The 21,204-nt window shown below is 41.9% G+C and overlaps 1 protein-coding gene across 4 annotated transcripts in view; it reads left to right on the plus strand.

The window, feature by feature from the left end:
* The first annotated feature begins 6,882 nt into the window (after positions 1 to 6,882).
* Positions 6,883 to 21,204, plus strand: part of TRIM2 (tripartite motif containing 2) — a 77,382-nt gene continuing 63,060 nt past the window's right edge. For 2 of the 4 annotated variants that reach the window (XM_009283311.2, XM_019473152.1), the window contains exons 1-2: positions 16,675 to 17,223; positions 18,481 to 18,608. The gene's annotated coding sequence lies outside the window, so the exon portion shown is untranslated. Of the gene's footprint in view, positions 6,964 to 16,674; positions 17,224 to 18,480; positions 18,609 to 21,204 lie in introns of those variants that run through there. The other 2 variants (XM_009283313.1, XM_009283312.2) reach the window with 2 other exon arrangements.

Raw genomic sequence — 21,204 nt, forward strand, 5'->3', positions numbered from 1 at the left:
TGCTTTAATTTGCCCCCAGAAAAGGATCTTAAAATCAGGAGCTGTCAAGGTATTTAATACAGTGTGCCTAAAACACAGGGTAAAATATGGGGCCGGAGAAAAGCAGAAAGCTGAAAAACAGAAATGCATGCTTATAAATCATTGACATAAAAGTAGTACAGGAACCTGCACAAACGAATAGTAAAAGCTAGATAGAATATACAAGAGGTAGGATGCCTTGGGAGTGTGAGAGAGGAAGAAGTAGATGCTGGGAGAAGAATTAATCAGAAAGGTCAGAGAAAAAACAGTGAAAGCCAAAAAGATGGCATTTTTTTAAGGAGGATTTTAATTATTTCCAAAGCAGAAAAGGGCTCAAAGAGGCTGAGACTGAAGTACAAAGCATGATACTTATGCAGGGAGTTATTATAAGAGACTTGAAACTGATTTTGGTGGCAGACAGGCCTCACAGCCAAACTAGGGGCATAAGAAAGTAGGACGGACCTGGGATGAAATGGGATCAGCAGCTGTAAGCAGGGCATTCAATTAACTAGGAACAATTCAAACAACAAAGGAGAGAGGAAGCTGGGGAGACAGGTGGGATCATAGATGGTTGAGGCAAGATCAGGAGGAGCTTAAATTTCAGGGAGTATTCACTCCATGCAATACCTCTTCTGTCTCTTTGTTAAGATCACTAAACTTACAGAGAAGTATTTGCTTCTGTGCTACATTACCTTTCCTTGAAATGACGGGGGAGGGGGAACAGGGGGACAGGACAGGGTGGGCACAGTGTGGTGCTGAAGAGAGGGAAGACCCAACACCTCCACTTTTGACAGCAGTAAGTAGCTAGATCAGCTTGGTTGTCTCACAGAACCTTACCCTAAGGTGCCTATGTTGTGACCGTGCTCTTTTGGGGAGATCAAGACCAAAAGAACAAGCGGTTAAGATGGAGGTGAAGAGAAGCAATCATAGGAGGATCAATGAAGGTTGTTACTGATGAGCTTGGAGGAGACATGACAAACCTTGAAGAGAGGCATATTCCGGATGGGGAGCTGACAGATTAGGGGGAGATCCCAGCAATCATTCAGCAGTGCAGGAAGGAGTAGTGTAAGCCTGACCTTTCTGTGTAGAGCGCCATGAAGAGCAAGGTGCTGACAGCAGTTGTTTCGCTAAGCCATTTGGAGCACAGGGATATTTTCTGTCGTCAGATGTGGCCTCCAGGGGTTAGACACATCCCCAGAGCCTTTTCTGGCATTTGCTAGACCTCATGAGGCACCACCAAAGGGTTAAATAGTTCCACAGTGTGTTGCTCGCTCTCTAATTAGGAAACGGTCCAAGAGCTCAAAGTTCAAAATGCACATGGTCTGACCTGGGACTAAGCCCAAGTTCCCATTGATTGCAGCCTCATATGTTAGTGTGCTGCATCTGCACGTGGTCTCTTCCCATTGCCATTTGTGCCATTTGTTTTCCTTTTTTAAAGAAAAATGAAACAATTCATCTACAGAGTTTCACTTGTTTTGTCACTGTCCAAAGGCTTTCATTGCTTGAGCTTGTGTGCTTTCTGGGAATAACTTGTGACCCACTTTATGATTGAAACCAAGCCAGTAAAACATGACAAAAATCTTCTCACTCCACTCCATTCTGCAGCATCTGCGGCTGCTGCTGGAGAAGCAGGAGAGGTCTCCTCCCAGCAGAGGCGTAGATATGAACTGGTCAAGCTGAGCCTCAGGGGGCCTGAGGTTCCTTCTTGGCCCCCAAAGGAGAAGCAGAGGACAGGCAAAGTGGCATCCAGCTGGGATTGTGTTTTGAGAAGAAAGGGCAGAGTGAGGCTAGACTGAGGCCACAAAGAGGGAAGGGAAAAAACCAGTTTTACCAAGCGAAGAATAAACGGTAGAAGCCAGATGAATGGATGGTAATATGGAAGGGGACAGAGTCAAAATGTTACCCCATGGAGCCTGCAACCTAGGGAGTGGGCAAAATTAAGTTCTGGTGATTCATAACCCAAATACTTTCTGTTTTCAGATGCAGAAAACTTACATGTTTCCTTTTTTTTGCCTGTCAGAATCTTTCCCCTACCTAATTTTTTTCCTAGGAAATCAAATTACTATGTTTTCAGAAACTTGCATTTCATTAAAATAAAGCCTCACCTTCCTTTGAAAATACATTTCAATAAAACATTTTAGTGCTTGTTGGAAATCAAACAAGGGGTTACAGGAGCTTTTGGGACCTTCTGTTTAAGAGTGGCATGGTTTTGGGGCTCATAGTTTTAGGTCTCACCCCAGCATGGATGGTAGGTTCTGGGAATGACATCCAGCTTTCTGCTTATGAAAAAGAAGGTGGTGATTCTGGTCTCCACCTCTTTCCCTCTCCTGCTTCCAGCCACATGTGTTTACTCCTTCCCTCTGCTGGCTCTTGCGCTGTTTAACATGGCAGGGAGATGAGTCAGATCATTAACCTGTCTGAAAAACATATCCAGCAAGACAAATTTGGTCTGTGAGCTTTCACACCGTTCCTGGAACATGTGTAAGGGAGGGGGCAAGCCTGTGCAGCTGGAAATGGTGATGAGGAGAGGGGGCAGGATGACTTCTTTGGTAAAAGCTGTTAAATCAGCTTGGCCATCTCACTTAGCTGGTGCCTGGGTTGGTGCCATTGGCAGTGCTGGTAACAATTTTCCTGCGTCATACAAGGCTTAAGGACAAAGAGGCAGCTTCATCCTTGGCATAATTCTGTGAGTGGAGTCACAGGAGTTATACCCAGGGTGACTTTGTCTAAAGTGTGCCTTTTCAACATAGTCCACTAAATCAGCTCATTCTTGCTCTCTCTTTTGTTTCTTTATTTGTGGCTACACTGAATTAGCATCTTAAATAAATTGCCATGGGAATCAGAGATGCAATAGCTAGCTTGCTTTCTCTTGTGCATCTACAAACAGTCTTTTCGCAGCAGTCTTTTCACAATCTCATGTACAGTGTTTGGGTACTTGATCCATATCCATCAAGGGCTTTTGATGCCTATCCTGTTCCGTAAATAATCTAACAGTGTAAGGTGCATAACATATAGTATATGGTTGATTGATAGAAAATTTCTAGCACATATAATTTATATATGCAGATAAAACATCTCTCTTTCTGGAGTGACTTGTTGCCTATTTATTGCTCCTTACTCTCATTCTGATACATTATTTCTGTATTTTGTGACATGTAGATTGTAGAAAAGAAAGAATAGATGATTTGATGAAGCAGGGCATTCTCTGCATAGAAGACAAGGTAAAAAAAAGAGAGCTTTGTAGGAAGAGAGAAGGCTGAAAAGACAGGCCTTGTGATGAAGAGAGCTGTGGGAGCGGATCAATAAGAAAGGAGAAACTCTGAAAAGGCCTTGAAGCTCAGCACAAGAAAGCATGGCTTTCATGGGGATGTAGGCAATGTGGCTGGGGTACGGAACAAACGATGACCTCAGTTGTTGAATTTTCTGTGGAGAGCTATGTAGGTATATTGGGAATAATATCCAGGCTCAGTAATCAAAATAATTAAAGTAATCAAATACTGTGATCACATGGTGGATCTGGGCAGAGATTTACGTGTTAAAAATAGTAGAGGAAGAGAGCTCTGGTAAAATAATGTTGTTAATGTGGGTAGCACAGGGTTAACTAAGCAGCAAATCTGGATAAAAGTGTAGGCAGTGTAGGTTATATATTTGGGTGGCAGCTGATGGAGCCGTGCAATTGCACCAGAATCTCAGATATCATTGAAAAACGTGCCTAGTATGTCTCACTGTGAAGAAAAACTTGCAAACGTGACCCCAGCACATTGTGATGCAGCGATATGTGCCAGAACTCGCGCACAGCCTGTCAGCAGAAGCCTGAGAGCTGCGATATGCCTGCCCATCTGAACGAGGTGCTAACTTCAGCATCTGCTTCTGCAGGGGGCTCAGCTCCTTTACCAAAGCAGAGGGGGAGGGAAATGACTTGTGCCAAGACTATACAGTAATGAATGTAGTGTGATTGAACTGCTTTAATTTGCCCCCAGAAAAGGATCTTAAAATCGGGAGCTGTCAAGGTATTTAATACAGTGTGCCTAAAACACAGGGTAAAATATGGGGCCGGAGAAAAGCAGAAAGCTGAAAAACAGAAATGCATGCTTATAAATCATTGACATAAAAGTAGTACAGGAACCTGCACAAACGAATAGTAAAAGCTAGATAGAATATACAAGAGGTAGGATGCCTTGGGAGTGTGAGAGAGGAAGAAGTAGATGCTGGGAGAAGAATTAATCAGAAAGGTCAGAGAAAAAACAGTGAAAGCCAAAAAGATGGCATTTTTTTAAGGAGGATTTTAATTATTTCCAAAGCAGAAAAGGGCTCAAAGAGGCTGAGACTGAAGTACAAAGCATGATACTTATGCAGGGAGTTATTATAAGAGACTTGAAACTGATTTTGGTGGCAGACAGGCCTCACAGCCAAACTAGGGGCATAAGAAAGTAGGACGGACCTGGGATGAAATGGGATCAGCAGCTGTAAGCAGGGCATTCAATTAACTAGGAACAATTCAAACAACAAAGGAGAGAGGAAGCTGGGGAGACAGGTGGGATCATAGATGGTTGAGGCAAGATCAGGAGGAGCTTAAATTTCAGGGAGTATTCACTCCATGCAATACCTCTTCTGTCTCTTTGTTAAGATCACTAAACTTACAGAGAAGTATTTGCTTCTGTGCTACATTACCTTTCCTTGAAATGACGGGGGAGGGGGAACAGGGGGACAGGACAGGGTGGGCACAGTGTGGTGCTGAAGAGAGGGAAGACCCAACACCTCCACTTTTGACAGCAGTAAGTAGCTAGATCAGCTTGGTTGTCTCACAGAACCTTACCCTAAGGTGCCTATGTTGTGACCGTGCTCTTTTGGGGAGATCAAGACCAAAAGAACAAGCGGTTAAGATGGAGGTGAAGAGAAGCAATCATAGGAGGATCAATGAAGGTTGGGGGGGCAAGGCAAAAAAGGCAAGGGTAAGACGTTTGTGGCAGAGAAGTGAGAAACACCAGTGTCAGCAAATGAAGTGTGTTAGGAAGGATGAGAATAAGAAAAAGGGTGGAGAAAAGAAAAATCAGAGACTTCGCAAGTGAAACTTCTTTACAGTAAATATGGGCTAAACTTAATTCACAGATTTTTTGTTAGTTTGTTTAATTGACCTAAAAGGAACAATGCATTGGAGATGCCTGTGAGTTTTCTAAAAGCGTTTGTATGAATACACAGCAAATATGTGCTGTTCCTGAAGTGACTTACTGTTTTTTTTCCTTCCATCTTAAGCATTTTACTGCCTAACAGTAAACCGTCAAGCACTAGTTCTTCCTAGTCAGTCCCTCTTGTTCCCGTACTTAAGAATGAAACACAATATCTTGAACACCCAGAATGCGAAGAAGCTAATCATTGGCTTGCATTGTGGCTGGCAGGGCAGGCCCGCCTCTTTGGCTTGTGCTGACAAGCTGTTTATGTTTGTGCAAGGCCACCCTTTAACTCAGGCGCCTGATGGCCGTAATGGGACCAACTGTCTGAATGCTGCAGGGAGCTAAATCTTCTGATCAGAGGCACAGTGAATTTCAGTCCCTAACATTCCTGCGTGGACTCTATGGAACACTAGTAAGTAGCCTTCTGTCTCGTTGTGGCTTTTCTCATAAGACTAAGAGCATGTTTTAGCAAGGCAGGTAGGCGCTGTCATTCAGAGAGGCAGCTATTAAAGTATTTTCCTCTGCCTGAAGTAAAAGAGCAGCTACTTTGTATGCACTGTCATGACTACAAGGACTACACTATTTCAGTCTCAAATGAGACCTTCCTGGGAGGCAAGAGGAAGTTAATAGGGACACAACCCATTTAAAGTTGCCAGGTTATTTTTTTCATATGACTTTAATTAATCTGCATCTAGTTCTCATTTTTAGCTGCATGTCCAGTATTTGATCATCCAGTCGTGTTTCAAACAGCAGCAGTTTTTGCAAGGTCGTAAGTAGCGTTGTTTGGAAAAGCATGAAAGGGCTAGAAATGGGATACTATAAAATGAATGCTCCCAAAAATGCTGATAGGTGCTGTCATATTCTGAGATATACACATAGCAGTAGAAAAAGTGAAGTCATGTTCAGACATTTCAGTCCTCTTTGCTGGCTGCTATTAGGAAATGTTCACAGCTCCACAAAGCAAAAGACTGCAGAGATGGAACCGAGCCTGACTTTTTGGGTCTTTAATATGTCCTTTCTAATGTTCAGAATTTTAAATAAAATATTCCATGTTTGGACAGTATTCTTCAACTTAATCCTGCATTGCAAATATTGATGGACTTTTCACACTTCCTCTTTTACCCTTTACACCAGCAAAGAAAAACTTAATGTCCCTGTCAGAGCTGGATACCATGCAGAATCTCAGAACTAGTCTGCCCCTGAAGTTTTGGCAAGTCTGTGTCTAGATTTCATGTGGTAGCTGAGGAGCTCATCTATAGATCTGATTTTATAAATGAAGAAAATAAAGATATGACAGATTAAGTGACTTTGCCGTGACCATAGAGCAAAGTAAGTGTCAGCACTCAACAGTCTATTACTGAGGTCACTGTACTATATTATTTATTTTTCTTCCTTTCATTTATTTTACAAAATCCTATCAGACAGTGTGATTAGTAATTTCTAGGGATGACTGTGTGCACCTCACAGGGTTCAGATTGGCTAAGAGAAGTACCTCATGATTTGGCTGCTTATCCAAACTACTCTGAGCTCAAAACTGGGTGGGAAGCCTCAAGCAGAGTAGGCTGCAGCAATATTTTTAGTTCTTCCTTCTTTTGGCATGGCTGGAAATGTCCCATATGGCAGTATGACAGCACCTCGATATTGCCAGGATGGTCCTTTCTCCAGGGTACTACTTCTTCAGCTCTCTTCTGAACCAGAAGTGCCAGGATCTCCAGAAAATTCAGCTCAGGCTTTGAGCTCAAGATACCTGGGGGGAAAAAAAGAAGCTGTCACTGTAAGTAAGCATGGTCACTATGCGACTCTTTAAAATCACAGGAATAACCTTACTTCTAAGTTTCAATCACATCTTTGTTAGCCTTGAGTCATGCCAAAAAAATAAAAAGTAAATCTGAAGCAAGGCCTGATGCCATGTTCTTTTCAGCTTGTCTAACTTGCCCTCTATGGATGTACCCAATAGGGGGATGCCCTGGGGGTTATGCCCTTGTCTCTGCCATGCTCCTTGTGTTTTGGGGCTGTGCACAGCTTCTGCAGACAGCCCTGATGCAGTCTGAAGACCTTTGGCTCAACTCTCCTACTCATCCGTAATGCTTTTAAGGACTGCATCCTTCAATGAGTCTTGAATTGCAGAGAGCCAGTCAAGCAATATTATCTGTGGGAAGCAGTGGCTAGAGACAGTTAGACAGAAACTGGTGAAATTATGGGCAGCTATTGTACTTAGTACATTTTAACTAGATGGGTCTTGATGCTCACAATTGTTCAGCTCTGAGACTGAGCCTCCTCTACAGCAGTACAGTGCATGCATGGTAGTGTATGAACTACAGCTAATTACAGCAATAACTGCTTCTATGCCAGGCTGTGAACACAAGCCATAGGTTTTCAGTCACTCTCTCTAAGTAGCAGATAGATACTAAGCCTTGATTAGTAACGATGAAAATGAAATTGTTTTTTGTCTACAGATTAAGAAAGCAGGATCTCAGTACTTAAGTAACAATGAAAGCCATGAGATACACATCAGGCATAAATACACACCTAGGAGTTTTTGCTGTGCTCTCTCAGTACATAGTTTGGAATAATCAATATGCTTACCACATTGTCTCTCTCTTGACTAAAGAAAGAACTCCCTTGTGCATCACAAGCTCAGCACATCATGGCTTGCTCTGTAGGGGCAGACTGTGCCTGTTTGATTTACATCAGGGTAAACAGGCAGAAGATTAAAATTGATTTGTCTTCCTCCCAGAGAGATAATTTTCAAGATGTATTCACAGGGCTTGCTAAAACAGGGTGCTGAATCAACATCCTTCATAAAAAAACCTGACTACTCTGAACTGCATATGCTATAATTGTACTCTGTGATTCTGAGATGGTAGGCAGTTTGTGAAAACAAAATGATTTACTAATACTCATTAACTGACCTTTCAGATAGCCTGGGAAGCAGATAAGCATATCATCCTCAATCTACAAAAGAGGGAAATTAAATCTGCAAGAAAGCTGGAAATAGAACTAAGATCTGCTTCCCAGGGCTGTGTTTTTACTGCATTTCATTTTCTTCCACTGACTCTGTAGGTGCACTGTGTGTTGACTGTGGGATCCTTTGCCAACATTTTCCTGTGGTTGAGTCTTTAGTCTGCAGGCACATTTGCAATGTAGCTATTGTTCAGTTATTCAGCAGTTAATGGAAGGTATCAATTTGGGGTTGACTGAAACCCTGACCTCTTACCGTGACCTCTTACCAGGACTTCCCAAATATACTTATGTTTACCAGATTACAAAGCCTGTAACATTGAATCTGATCTACTAGATTTCCCCTTCTTTGCCCTTGAGAATGTCAGAGCAGCTCCCAGAACTGATTGATCTCTTGGGAAAGAACAGCTCTCTAGATTAATAAGAGTTTTGAGTTACCAGAGCGTTAATTCCCGACACTCTGAGTATTTGAATTCTTAGTGAAAGCGGGAGGCTTTAAGGGTGCTTTTCATCTCAGGGATTCAGCTTATTAGCAGGCGCTCTGCTGATGTGTCCTATATGCTTGACACACATCAATTAAGGTTATGATAAGAGAGCACCTGTGAGTAAAATACCACATGTGCCCCCCTCCCATCAGCTGTTTGAGTCTGACCAGAAAACTGAACTGCCAGGTAACAGGAAAAAGTCTGAGTGCCTGAAAGAAGCAGTGGCAGCCTTCTGTCGGGTTTGGATAGACTTCCTTGTAAAATCACTCACCATCAGTACTCAGGTCTCCATAGGGATAGAGGCTGAGATTTGCGAACAAGCCCTCCTGAGCCTCCTTGGATAAGTTGTCCTCTCTCTTAAATCCGAACCCTCTGACTAATATCCTCCATGCTAATATCCTCCACTTTCACCCACAGCTGTGAAAGCTTTCAAATCTTTCATTGTGGTTTTTTTCCCAGGTCCATTTTCCTAGGTATTAGACCCTTTTCTAGGTAAGGGATGTTGTTGCCAGTAAAGTGGAACATACTGGTTGGTTCTAAAAAATGGAAAACGCTAAGCATGCAGTCTTTTCTGTTAAAAAAGAAAAAGCAGCAGGGTTGTAGTACTCAGATCTCACTCATACATCAAGAGCAGAGGGTCTCCTTCAACTGTGTGCATTTTATTTTGGTGGTGTTACTCAGAGAAAGCACTGCACTTAGGAAAGAAAACGATTGCAAGGCAGGTTATACGTGCAAAATTCACCCCAGCAGAATAGAGGAAGTTTCTCAACCAGGAATTTGCCACAGGGCCAGTTCTGTAGGGTGGCCTGCCTGAAATATAATAGAAAACACAGATCAAGACAGAAAGAGAAGGGACCACTTCCTGCCTTCCTTGCCTGTGGCAGAGAGTGAATTGCAGTGGCTAAGTGGTCTTCAGGTCTGTGCTGCCTTAAATCTGTATCTACGAGAGTCTACTGGTTTCTGTGACTTCTCTCCCTCCTGTCGGCCTATGCTTGGCCTCCCAGCTGGCCAGCAACGCTGAAAGAAACAAGCATCAGGGGCACACAGATACTTGTACTGGCTGTGCTCTGTTCCTATGCTGGGAAGATGTTCCCTTGAACTCCATAGGCAAACCCTAAGCTTTCTTCTTACTGCAGTCACTGCCTTACAGAACAGGCTCTCTGCATTTCTGCATTGCTTTGATAGTGTGTAAAAGGCACAGTCTTGCAAACTACCTTCTTTTACGGTACATATAGGACTGGTATAAAATTAACTGCAGCCTCCAGATGGCCTACCCAGATTCCTCTCTCTAGCTCATCTCTCAGGCCCAGAAAGCAAATTGTATCCCAGTATGTGCTCAAGTAGGCAGGAAATATTATAGATGCCACGGCTCCTTCATCTACGAAGGAGCTTTTAAACATTTCAGTTTCCTTCCTTTTTGCCTGTGTAGTTGGGCCAAAGGTCTAAGAAAGCAGCAATTTAAGCTTGTAGCATAAAATGTCCCTAATTGAGTGGATAGCTTGCTGTGTTCTGTCCTGGTTGCTGCTCTCTAAAAAAATTATCACGGCTGTCGTCGGCCTTTCCCTCTTATCACTGCTGGTTCACAGCACGTGAAACTGAGAAGCATAGTACCGTTAAGACTCACGGATTGCACTGCAGTTTGCCTCATGAAATCAAATCATACTGAGGCCTGCTTTCTTCCTGACCTCTTTCTCCTTACACAGCATCTTCAGTTGACACTTTACCTAATGCTCCCTAAGCTATAGTACAACCCCCTAATGTACCCTGACAGTCAGATGTTAATGTTTGTTATACTAATATCCTGGCATGGAATTCTGCAGGTCTTACTCTGGCAAAACTCCCGCTAACGGCAATAGGGGGACCGGTTACTTAAGGGCTGAAATAAGACTGTGAGAATTACAATCTTTTCTCGTATGTGTGGTTTAATTTCTGCTTCTGACTGGGATGCTTAACTTTAGAGCGGTACCTTTGGTCATCTTTTGAATTAGTTTTTGAATGTGTAAGAGCAAGTTGATAGGTATTTGATGAGGTTAATATTAACTCCGGCACTGCAGTGGCTGAACTTTCAGCATATTACAGTTTTCAGACATAGCCTTTGTGAGACCATCTGTCTATAGAAATCTGCTTCCTTCTCTCCGTTTTCCCCATCATTTCCTCCTGATACCCACTCTCCTCTATCGCTTTGAAATCTATGCTTGACACTCATATACACTTTGGGACTCAGAGCTACATCAAAACATTTCCCTGGTTCACAGTAGCTATGGAAAATGTTATGCTGTCACATTCCAATACACAGACAGGAAAATGTGAGCCAGGGCTACTGTGGCTCTGACTGCAAAAAAGAAGATACAGGAGTGGGAAGAGACGATCATGTGGGTCGAAAGAGCAGGGGCAGCATTCTTATATATGTGTGCAGGTACCTAAATTAGGGTATTCTCAGTAGAGATGTCTTGTATTCCCACCTGCCCCAAAGCCCTGCACAGCCTTGAGCCTCTCAGCCTTTCACTCTGGCTTTTAGTGTCTCCTAGCCTGAGGCCACTCATCCTTAGACCCAGTCTCCAGCTCCTGCCAGAGCATCTAGCTCCTCCCTATGGTCCATGCCCCTCTGCCTCAACCACATAGTTCACAGCCTCTTCATCTTTCTGCCACAACTCCTCTCTGCCCATCCTAGAGCTACCTTTTTTTCCCAGGCCTCCCAGATCCCATCCTCCTGAACCTCTCTGCTCCATACCATTTAAGATGCTTGTTTTCCCTGCCTCGCAGTCCTTAAAAGCTTCCCCAGAGCCCTTCGCTCTTTGCCATATTCTCTTCCTACTCTCAGACTTCCTCACTACAGTCCAGTGTTTGCAGTCTGAGAAACAGGGGGCTGTTTTTTCTCCCCTAGAGTCTCGGGTTCTTCAGTGCAAAGGTCTCAACATATCTTCTTTTTCCTCTTTCTCATTGTACTTGAAGGCGGGGAAGTAGGACAGGTCCAGGGTAAACCAGGCACATACTAGCCCTTTGTCTGCTGTAAGAATGGATAGCTCCAGGCAAGGTCAGAGAAAGACTAAGCCAAGAAATACATAAGCATGGTATATTTTTTAGAAAATGTAGCCCTTTCTATTTCTCTTGGCAAACAAAGTGTCTAGTATTCAATACATATCTTGTGAACCAACTTCAGGCCCAGAGCTGCTTTTGAACTGTTTGCTGTGATTCTTCATGTGCTCATTTCTTTGTGTTACTGGTCACATGGTAACATTTCTGATTCTTGGATGAACGATGTTTTCAAACAAAAAGAGGGATTTGGACACATTGCTTTTGGTTCAGGACTTTTCATGAATGCAGCCGTATGAAAATGTATTGCATCAGTGTTTCCTGGATACTTACTTTTGAAAGAAAGATTACTTATGTGAATGAAAGTTTGTGAAAAACAGTAATACTGAGACATCACGATTTTATAGGAGCTAGGGCTGATAGTTAATTTCTGAGAGTAGCAAACTATGATTCAGGGCAGTACAGAGCAGAAGCGTGAGCCTGGCAGAAACTGAGTGTATGCCAGTGCTTAATGGTTGCCACAGAAGTGCGACTTAGAGCTTGAAGTAAGATTACAGTCAGGAGGATTGTGGGGCTTACCTGCTGTTTCACGGTATATTTTCATAAGCAGCTTGAGCATTTGGCTCACAGCCTTCTTTCTTCCCCTGCTCTGGTCCGTAATGCCCCACGTCTGTGTCAGCTGCAGCACTCAGCGGACCCCTGTGAGCTAATTCACCTCATTCACCTTGCAGAAAATTGATGCATTTTGTCATGGGTCAATTTTCAGTCAGGCGATGAACTGTATCTGTTCACTGGGAGTCCAACAAGCACCTCAGTGCAAGGTAAGAAGTGGCAGCGTACAGCCAGAGGGGGAAAGGGAACCTTTGAAAACAGTCTAATGTTTGTCTTTTGAAATTACATCCTTCCAATATTTGACTTTCCCTGATGAAAACCACTGGGACATAAGCATTGCATGCTGTTTGCCGTCTTGTTACTTAAAGAATACAAAGTATCCAGCCATTAACTCCTGTACTGCGGATTTCAGGGTAGGAAAAAGGGACCACCATTCCAGCTCACTTAGAAAGGAAAAGGCTGCATGTCTCTGTCACCAAAGTGCTCAGAATGAGATCATGTGCCCCAGGCAAGCCCAGATCCCTGCAGTCACAGATGTTAGTGAGAGTTGATGGGAAAAAGTGGCTTAGTGCTATGCTTATTCTCCCTTTTTTCTGGCGACAGCCAGGGGCTACTGCAGGCTGTAGTGAAAACAGCAGCAGCCGTGCGGCGTCTCCAATGATGACATCAAGGTTATAATGCATTATGTTTTTGTCTGAGCTGCATATTTTCTTTCTGTGGAAAAGAAATGATACATTATAAAGCAAAACACATACATTATAAAGCAAGATACCAAAAGCACTGAAACAGCCCAATCCTCATCTAATGGTAGGAGCAGGCTGCAAAGGATTATCACACTATATTATCTCTTTGAAAGATCAGCTGACAATTATGTGCCTTTCTGGAGGGGGACAGGCTTTTGCCAAACTCATGTCACTGGGCACCAAGCTGAAGGACTAAAATAAAATACGTAGTAAGTGAGGCCAGACCAGCTGACTACAAGCTTACCATCTGAACCCAGATCCAAGATATTCCATGTGCTGGCTTTAAAATGCTGGTGGTAAAATGATTTATAATATCACAGCTAATTCATCTTTAAAAAATGGGTTATTGTCAGTGCCAAAATCTACAGTATTTTATTTCATCAACAGTAAGTGAACTGAAGCTTCACCTTGAATTCCTCCAAGGGTAGATTTGTCTCAGTTTATCAGACTTGTGGTTTTTCAGTCTGTATAAAGCCTGCCAGCTTGTTTGCATCAGAAGATTCATCTAGGACTTAAACTATGACCGACTAGAAATCTGCATAAACATATTTAAAATCCTACACCAAGTAGTCTACTGCTAAAATGAAAGGTGAACACATAGCTGTGGTGCACCCCTGGCTTGTTAATCTGCCATCCTGAGCGTCTATCATTCAGGCAATTTCACAGATTGAAATTAAATGGCAAGGTGCATCCTCCACCAAACCCAGACCTTTCACCTGTCACTTTCTCAGTATTTAAACTGCAAAAGAACAGGGTGGAAAACAGGTTGCTTTCATCTATACCTTTGCAATTCAGCAATCCCAATACAACCACACTAGACTAGATGGGAGCAGAATCCAGGCCAAGAGAGATACATATTCTGCCACCTACTGTGCATCACAACCTGTCTGTCACTGGCTGAGGAGGGGCACTTTTTCCTTGCTTCAATGAACATGCAATGAGGTTTAAAAAAACCTTTCAAGAATCTATGTACAAAGCTGCATATAAGCAGTATAATCAATATCTAAGCTGCGTCCTTCTCCACTGTTGTCCTACTAACATTGCTAACATAGTTGATCTTGGTGAAAAATCAGGGTTGTTTTCTACTTACATGGAAAATAACAGCACTGTTTTGTAGCTGGCATTTGAAAACATCCTAAATGGAAGCTGCCATTTTTCTGAGAAGGCAAATTGCTCCTAGCAAGTTGTTTTCCCTATCTGATCTGTTCTTTGTTGGAGTCTTTCCTGTATGAAGCTTTCTACAGGAAATTTTCTCTCACCATCAAACTGATTAGTATCTTCCATCTCCGTTTCTCCAGAAAACTAACATCCCTGTGCTAGATAGGAACATGAGGCTTGACTGCCTAAAACTTCATGGAGACAGAGTGTGAGAAACTGGGCATCAAATGAAGCCTTAATAATATCCAAGGAACAGTTGTGTATGCAACAGTGAGGGGGCACACAGCCATCCTGCCTGGAGGCAGGAGCCATCTATGAACAGTAGGATGCTGGTAGGCCACATGGATGAGACGAAGGAGGAAATGAAGAACAGAAAAGAAGGGAGAAAAAGATGGCAAATAAGAATGATCCCTGGAGGCTGGAAAATGAAAGGTCATTTAAAATCAGTCTTCTATTTCTGAATTTTGAATTTTCTTGAAGTTTTCTTACACAATTGTTATTTGTGAAAGCAGCCTTTGATGTAAATGGACTAGAGTGTTTTTGTGAGACAAGAAGTATATTGAAGAGTACCTGAGAGATCAGTGTAAATTAATGCATTTACTCCTCAGGGGGAAAAAACATTCAGTCAGCATGAGCATCACAAACTGAAAGTGGTTATTTCCACCCACTCTCCGCTTTAACACCATGTCTCACCAAAAAAAGAGTTCTTATTCCAAAGATAACAGTCATTCAACTTCTCTTGTACTGTGACAGTACAGTGGGGAAGAGAGCCTCCATGTCTAGAAAACCACACAAGGGCTACTCTGCTGTACCCCATGAAATAATTTCTGGCTCCAAACCTGGAAGTCTGCTCTACCAGGATCAAGTCCTTTGACTTCATGGAATATATCAGTCCTGATAAAAACCAGATGTAGTCAGTTCACCCCACTTGTTTACTAAGTGGGAGAAGAATAACTCAACTGTTAACAAACCTCGTTTACTGCTGTTTCAAAAAATAAAATTATTTGCTTCAGCTGACGTCTGTGCATTTCAAGTGTTTTGCTGCTTACTACCTTGATGGGAGGACAGAACAGAAGAGAGTAAAAATGCTAGAATGCAGGCCAAAGATGCACAAGTGTGGTAGCAGCTGAGCAGTAGGGCACATGAAATCTGTTCTCATGTACCTCTTGTTTGTGTGGGGTGTTCTGGTGTCTAATAATATGACTGAGCTCATGTGTAGCCTTTTACATTGGATCACGAGATTGTATTTCACTCATCTGGAGGGCTGCCTGTTTTCACAAAAGCTGTAGGAATATAATACCTTTGAGAGTTCTAGCATTCTACCTGATTTGACTGAAATTACTCAATGGGTTATACAACTATTGGAAGGAATTGTGACAGCACAGGCCAAAATACACGTAAAGAAAATTCGTTCATAATTTTCTCCTTTGCTTCTACTGATTAGAGAGTCTTGATTTTTTTTTTTTTTTTTAATAATTCAACTGCTTTTGACATTAACAGTCCAGTCATGTCAATCCTGGATCCAGGTACAAGATGAGTAGACAATCAGCACAATCCTAATTGTGCAAAGACGAAAAACTGAGCAAGTGACAAGGCTCAGGACTTTTAGGCAGGGTGTTTACAATGGTGTTTTTATTTTGTTAATGACTCACTGTGCTGATTCACCCATGCTTTAGTGAAAGCTGCCTTGTTTAGAGATTCTCACTGTTCAAAGAGTAAGATTATTTCCAGTAGAAAAGCTTGCAAAAGTTCTCTGGCAAAACTAAAGACTAAATAAAACTTGATATTTTAAAGTAAAAGACCATGCAGATAACTTTAGTTTTAAGCAATGGCAAAACTTTTTTTATCCACCATAAAATTGTTTTTCTAATTTTTTATTGGGAAGCCAATGTTTTTCAGTACAGACTCAAAAGCCTTGAGGTATCCAAAAATATAGGTGACCCCTCAAGCCTCTGGTACCTGAATTTAATCAGGGCAGTAGACTTTTAAATAGCTGAAAATAGGGACTGAAAGTGGCTTAGGAGCTTCAAGTCATGGACTTTCACTGGGTGCTTTTCAAAATTTTGCTTGTGATACTTTTGGTAAAATGTTCATTCTTGTAATTAATGGATCAGATCACCCCAGAGGTTCTCTATCAAGCAACTGTCTGCTGACTCTGAGAGTTGCCTTATTAGAGAAAAAAACAAAACAAAACAAAACAGAACCTCCCAACACAATAGATTTGCTTCCCACCTGGAAGCATTCAGAGGATGTAAGTGGATCAGCATTCACTTCCCTGTTTATAAAACCCAGGTTGTTCTAAATGACTTGCTAAACTGTTGAACTATTTCAAGTAATGCACTGGATTCCCCCCTCTCCCTCCCTTCCAGAGAGGCTGTTTGTGCTGGGAGGGAGGGCTGCAGGGTTGGTTTGTTTCCACGGGGAGGGAGAACCCAGCTGCCACCTTCCTGAGTGGTGAGTGGTGCTCTCGGCTGCTGGGGGCTGCCTGGGGGAGCAGTCAGTCATCTGCAGGCGGGAGACCATCCCGGCATGGGGCTGGCTGTTTATTTTCAAAGCCTTTGTACCTCAGGTTACTTGTAAGGCTGATGCTTGGGGAGTTCTGCTAAAACTGGACTGTGTATGTTCCCTGATTTGCCTGTAATTTGCGTCTTATGAAAACCAGATGGATGACTCTGTGCTCTGCAAGTTAGTATAGGGATGGGAGCTTCCAACATAAAAGCAGCTTTTACAGAAAACACTGAGTTAAGAAGATTCAAGCTCAAGCTAGATTGCTTCTTCCCTCCCCCCCTTTTGTCTATTTTTACTGCATCATTGGTATGTGTCCAAGGAAAGTCGGCCATATCATTCGGAAATACAAGGGGATAAACTTTTGACTGTCGGATCTCTTCAGGCTGAGAGACTCCAGAGTAAATGAACTGGGAGAGAGAGAATTAAAAGGAGAGATTTCTTTAGGTGAACTTTTTTGGTTGTCTGCTCTGCCAACAGCAGTGTAAAATAACGAAGAAACTGCAGCAGTCCTTTCCCACTGTCTTTTTAAACAATGTAAGTTACCCTTTCGCACTCATCTCTAACTGTCCGTGTGCTTTTTCTGCTTTTGAGTATTTTGTGAGAGCAGTGGTTTTACAGCGACTGAGCCCTTGCCAGGAGCTCTGCTGTGTGAATGAGTGAATTGTTTTGTCTTTCTTTCTCTTCTTTAAGTCAGGGCGGTAGCGGGGAACCCGAGCAGTTTGACACCACCTTTCTTTGACAGTCGTGCTAGCTTGACTTTAGACGGCTGTCGAAACCTTTAAACCTTTTCAGCGTTTGTGCAGAAATTTGTTTGTAGTTGGCAAAAGACAATAGCAAATGTTTTGATTGAACTACGTGTGTCAGGCTTGCTGTAAGAGCAGGCGTTTCAAAGGGGATTGTGTGATGCTGCGTAAACAGGACAGGATGTGACAAGGGAAAACAAATGTTTCCTGCTCTTTAATATTTAAAAGAAATAATTGAAACAGAGCCAAGAAGTTTGCCTAGGAAAGAAATAGTGATGTTTCTTCAAAGCAAAATAACGACTCTGTAAATCTGAGAGGACAATGCCAAGGTCTAATTAGGAGAGATAATTTACTTTTCACAGGTGTTCAGTTTTTTGAAGTTGGCAGTTGGCGTTAATGTTGCCATATTCTGTTGTGCTTTTGTGAAGAGTAATTTGAGCCATTACCTGGTGCGTAGCTCTCCGTAGGTTACTTATGTTGGTTGATTTCCCCCCTTTCAGTTTATTTTACTATTTTCAAAATGCAGTCTAGGCAGACTGTCAGGCAGATTGATAGGTTTAAGTAAAAACAAGGGATTATCATGATAATGTACCAGGTAATATACCAAGGATAAGACAAAAATCACCCTGAACTCAAACATTCATTAGGCCAAAACAATTGCATAAATGTTCATTTATACGGGGACAAATAAGAGAATTGTGGTGAAAGTACAATGACTAAATAAATATTTCTTAGATAAGGATGTGGCATAAGAAAAGTTGCTTTCTGTTCCAGCCTTGGATTTTTTGTCTTTGAGGGCAATGGATTTATCACCTGGATAACAGTTCTGTGGCCAACTATTGTGATTTAATCATCAGAAGTTTTTTTTCTTAACTTTCCACATTGTGGCTTATGTGAGAACTGAAATTAAATTGACTAGCAATACTAATGAGAGCCTCTAGACAATGTGAATATTTGGAATAAACTTGGGAATATAAACTGTAGGGTTTGAAAAGCATATTAAAAGGTTTGGATTGTTAAAATCTATATAAACTTGTTTATTTTAAAGCTAGTCCCATAATTATCTGGAGGATGGACTCATGATATCTAAAGCCTGGAGTGGTTATAGAGAGAAGGTACCAGGAAGCTACTGTACTGCATCGTCCTGCTAGAAAACAAAGCCAGCAGAAAGAGGAGGTTAGTCCCTGTTTCCAGAGAATTTGGGGGGGGGGGAATCATTCTGTTGGCTGCTGACAAAATGAAATAAGGCTTCTGTGCTTTGGCCCTCATCCAAAACCGCTTACCATAAACCAAAGGCTTCCTCAAACTTCTCAGCAAAGCATTTGACAAACTTGAGTTGTGAAGAAACTCCCTGGTCTGATCTGGACCTGCAATACCCACAGTTTGGCTATAAAGAACAGCTTGGGGTTTACTTCATTGAGGGCTCATTTCAGTCCTTGAGATTCATCCTTTTTCATGAGAAATGGCTTGGATACACCTTTAATGGTGTATCCAAAGCTTTCCTCAGGGAGAAGGCTAAACAGAACTTCTTTGTTGCTTCAAGGAGCACCACTAACACGTGCTGCTTGAGGGCCAGAAGGAAACATGAAGTGGGTTTTATGACAGAACCAATTCTAGATTTGATTATAGGGTTTCTGGGAAGAAGGACAAATTAAAATCATGGAAACATTTATTTCAGACAACTGGGAAAAATCTTTTGGCTTCTTTGTGTAATTCGTAAAGGAAGACAGCAAATGTATCATGCCAGATACAGAATAAAAATCAGAAGTATATATATGTTTAATGCCTTTTTTGGGAGGGATCTTAAATGTTTGTCTTTTTCATGGAAGTTATTTTCCATGTACTAACTAGAATATAAGAGTTCAGTGAAATCTTGGTTTTGAGGCTAGGTTTGAGACAAGCGGTGTCCATGGCCTGACAGCACATGCAAGTGCTGTCTGAATTCTGCTATGTCCAGCAGCATGCACAGTGTTTGGAAAATTAGACCTTACCTGGACAAAGATGGCAATACTGCTGGGGGATTTCCCCAGCCCATGATAGTATTCTTTCTCTGGCAATCCCAGTTTTATGTTGAAGGTCAGGTTGTTTACTGGAAAATCCCAGATAATTGATGCTTGAAGCCATTGTGAAAACATGCTAGGCCTGTCTTTGCCTGATAATGGAATTTCATTAATTCATAACAAAACTAGGATTTGGACAGCTTATATAAACACAGCGATGCTCCTGATGCCTTTGAGGAAAACTGAGGAATTAAATGAACTGAAAAGGTTTTGGGTGTCCTAATGCAGAGAACAAAGTGGTGTGCATTACTACAGTGAAGCTGAAAATTTAATCAACTGCATAAAGTATTAAACATATACAGTTTTGCAGAAACATATAATACTGTGTCTAGACACATGAACTATTTATACAAAACCAAAGGCACAGTGTACGGTGGGTTAGGATAAATCCCTGAGCCAAATGTAAAAGAATTGGATTTGATCAGTTGGCAAGCATATTGTCTCATCAAAATTAAATGTGCCTGAGGGTACAAGTGTAGCTAGTTTGAACTATTTGTTTATATACAGCAGCAAACATATATATTACTCCAAATAATAAATTCTGTTTATAAAGAATGATCCTTAATACAATTGCATTATAGAAGGAAATAGCTTTTCAGATTTAAATAGTTGTTTTCAGGACAGTGCCATATTCTGTATTATAAAGAGCCATTAATTCCAAAGAATGTGCTGAAAACTCCAACACAGTGTTTTTCCACCTTTTTTTTTTATTTTTTGAGCCCTAAAAATTTTCTCCTGGAATTTTGCCCATCCATATTTTGCAGGGTAACATATATGAACTTGCTTTTTTCAGTCAGCTTTCAGGGACCATGTTGAAGAAGTTCAGTGACTGTCAGATTGAAATCCACTATTGCAGATCCTACACTTGGCTGACACCTTCAACCAAAATTAGATATGCTATTTCCAGAGACTGCAGGTTGTGTTTATGTTATTGCTGATGTTTGTGGGTAAAAAAAAAAAAAGGGGGAATGGGGGGAAGCTAGCCATGCATGACACGAGTTGTTAAGAAAACAAGACTCAAACAAAATCAATATTTATTGAAAGGAATAAATGTTGGAAAGGAAATAATGATTGTTTGGAGGTTTCTAAAATACTGAAGGGAAAAGAACAGGGCTTAGCATTCACATAAATAGAGTTCACCTCTCTGTACATCCATTTTCGATAGGTTACTTTTTAAGACACACTTGCTTCTGTTAGAATTGGGCCTGCTCTTGTATTTGTTATGTGACATGAACGGATTGGAGGCAGTCCCTTGGTGTGCTGTAAGGTTTATGCTAACATGTGCCTGTAATGGAAAGAGCTGCTTGGTTGCAAACACTTAGCAAAAGCAATTTGGAAGAATTCCTGTTTTGTGAGAAATTGTGCAAGATTTCTTCTTTCTGTCGTGGTTTAACCTCAGTCAGCCCACCCGGTGATGGGGGAGACAGTTGGAAAAGCACAAGTGAGAAAAACTCGTGGGTTGAGATAAAAACAGAGTAATAATTGAAATAAAATTATGATAATAGTAATATGATGATAATACACAAGTGATGCACAATGCAATTGCTCACCACCTGCCGACCGATGCCCAGCCAGTCCCTGAGCAGCGGCCCCCCCGGCCAGCTTTCCCCAGTTTATGTACTGAGCATGATGTCACATGGTATGGAATGTCCCTTTGGCCGGTTTGGCTGTGCCCCCTCCCAACTTCTTGTGCACCTCCAGCCTTCTCAGTC

The sequence above is a fragment of the Aptenodytes forsteri genome, unplaced genomic scaffold, assembly GCF_000699145.1.
Source record: "Aptenodytes forsteri isolate BGI_AS27 unplaced genomic scaffold, ASM69914v1 Scaffold6, whole genome shotgun sequence".
NCBI classification, from domain to species: Eukaryota; Metazoa; Chordata; class Aves; order Sphenisciformes; family Spheniscidae; genus Aptenodytes; species Aptenodytes forsteri.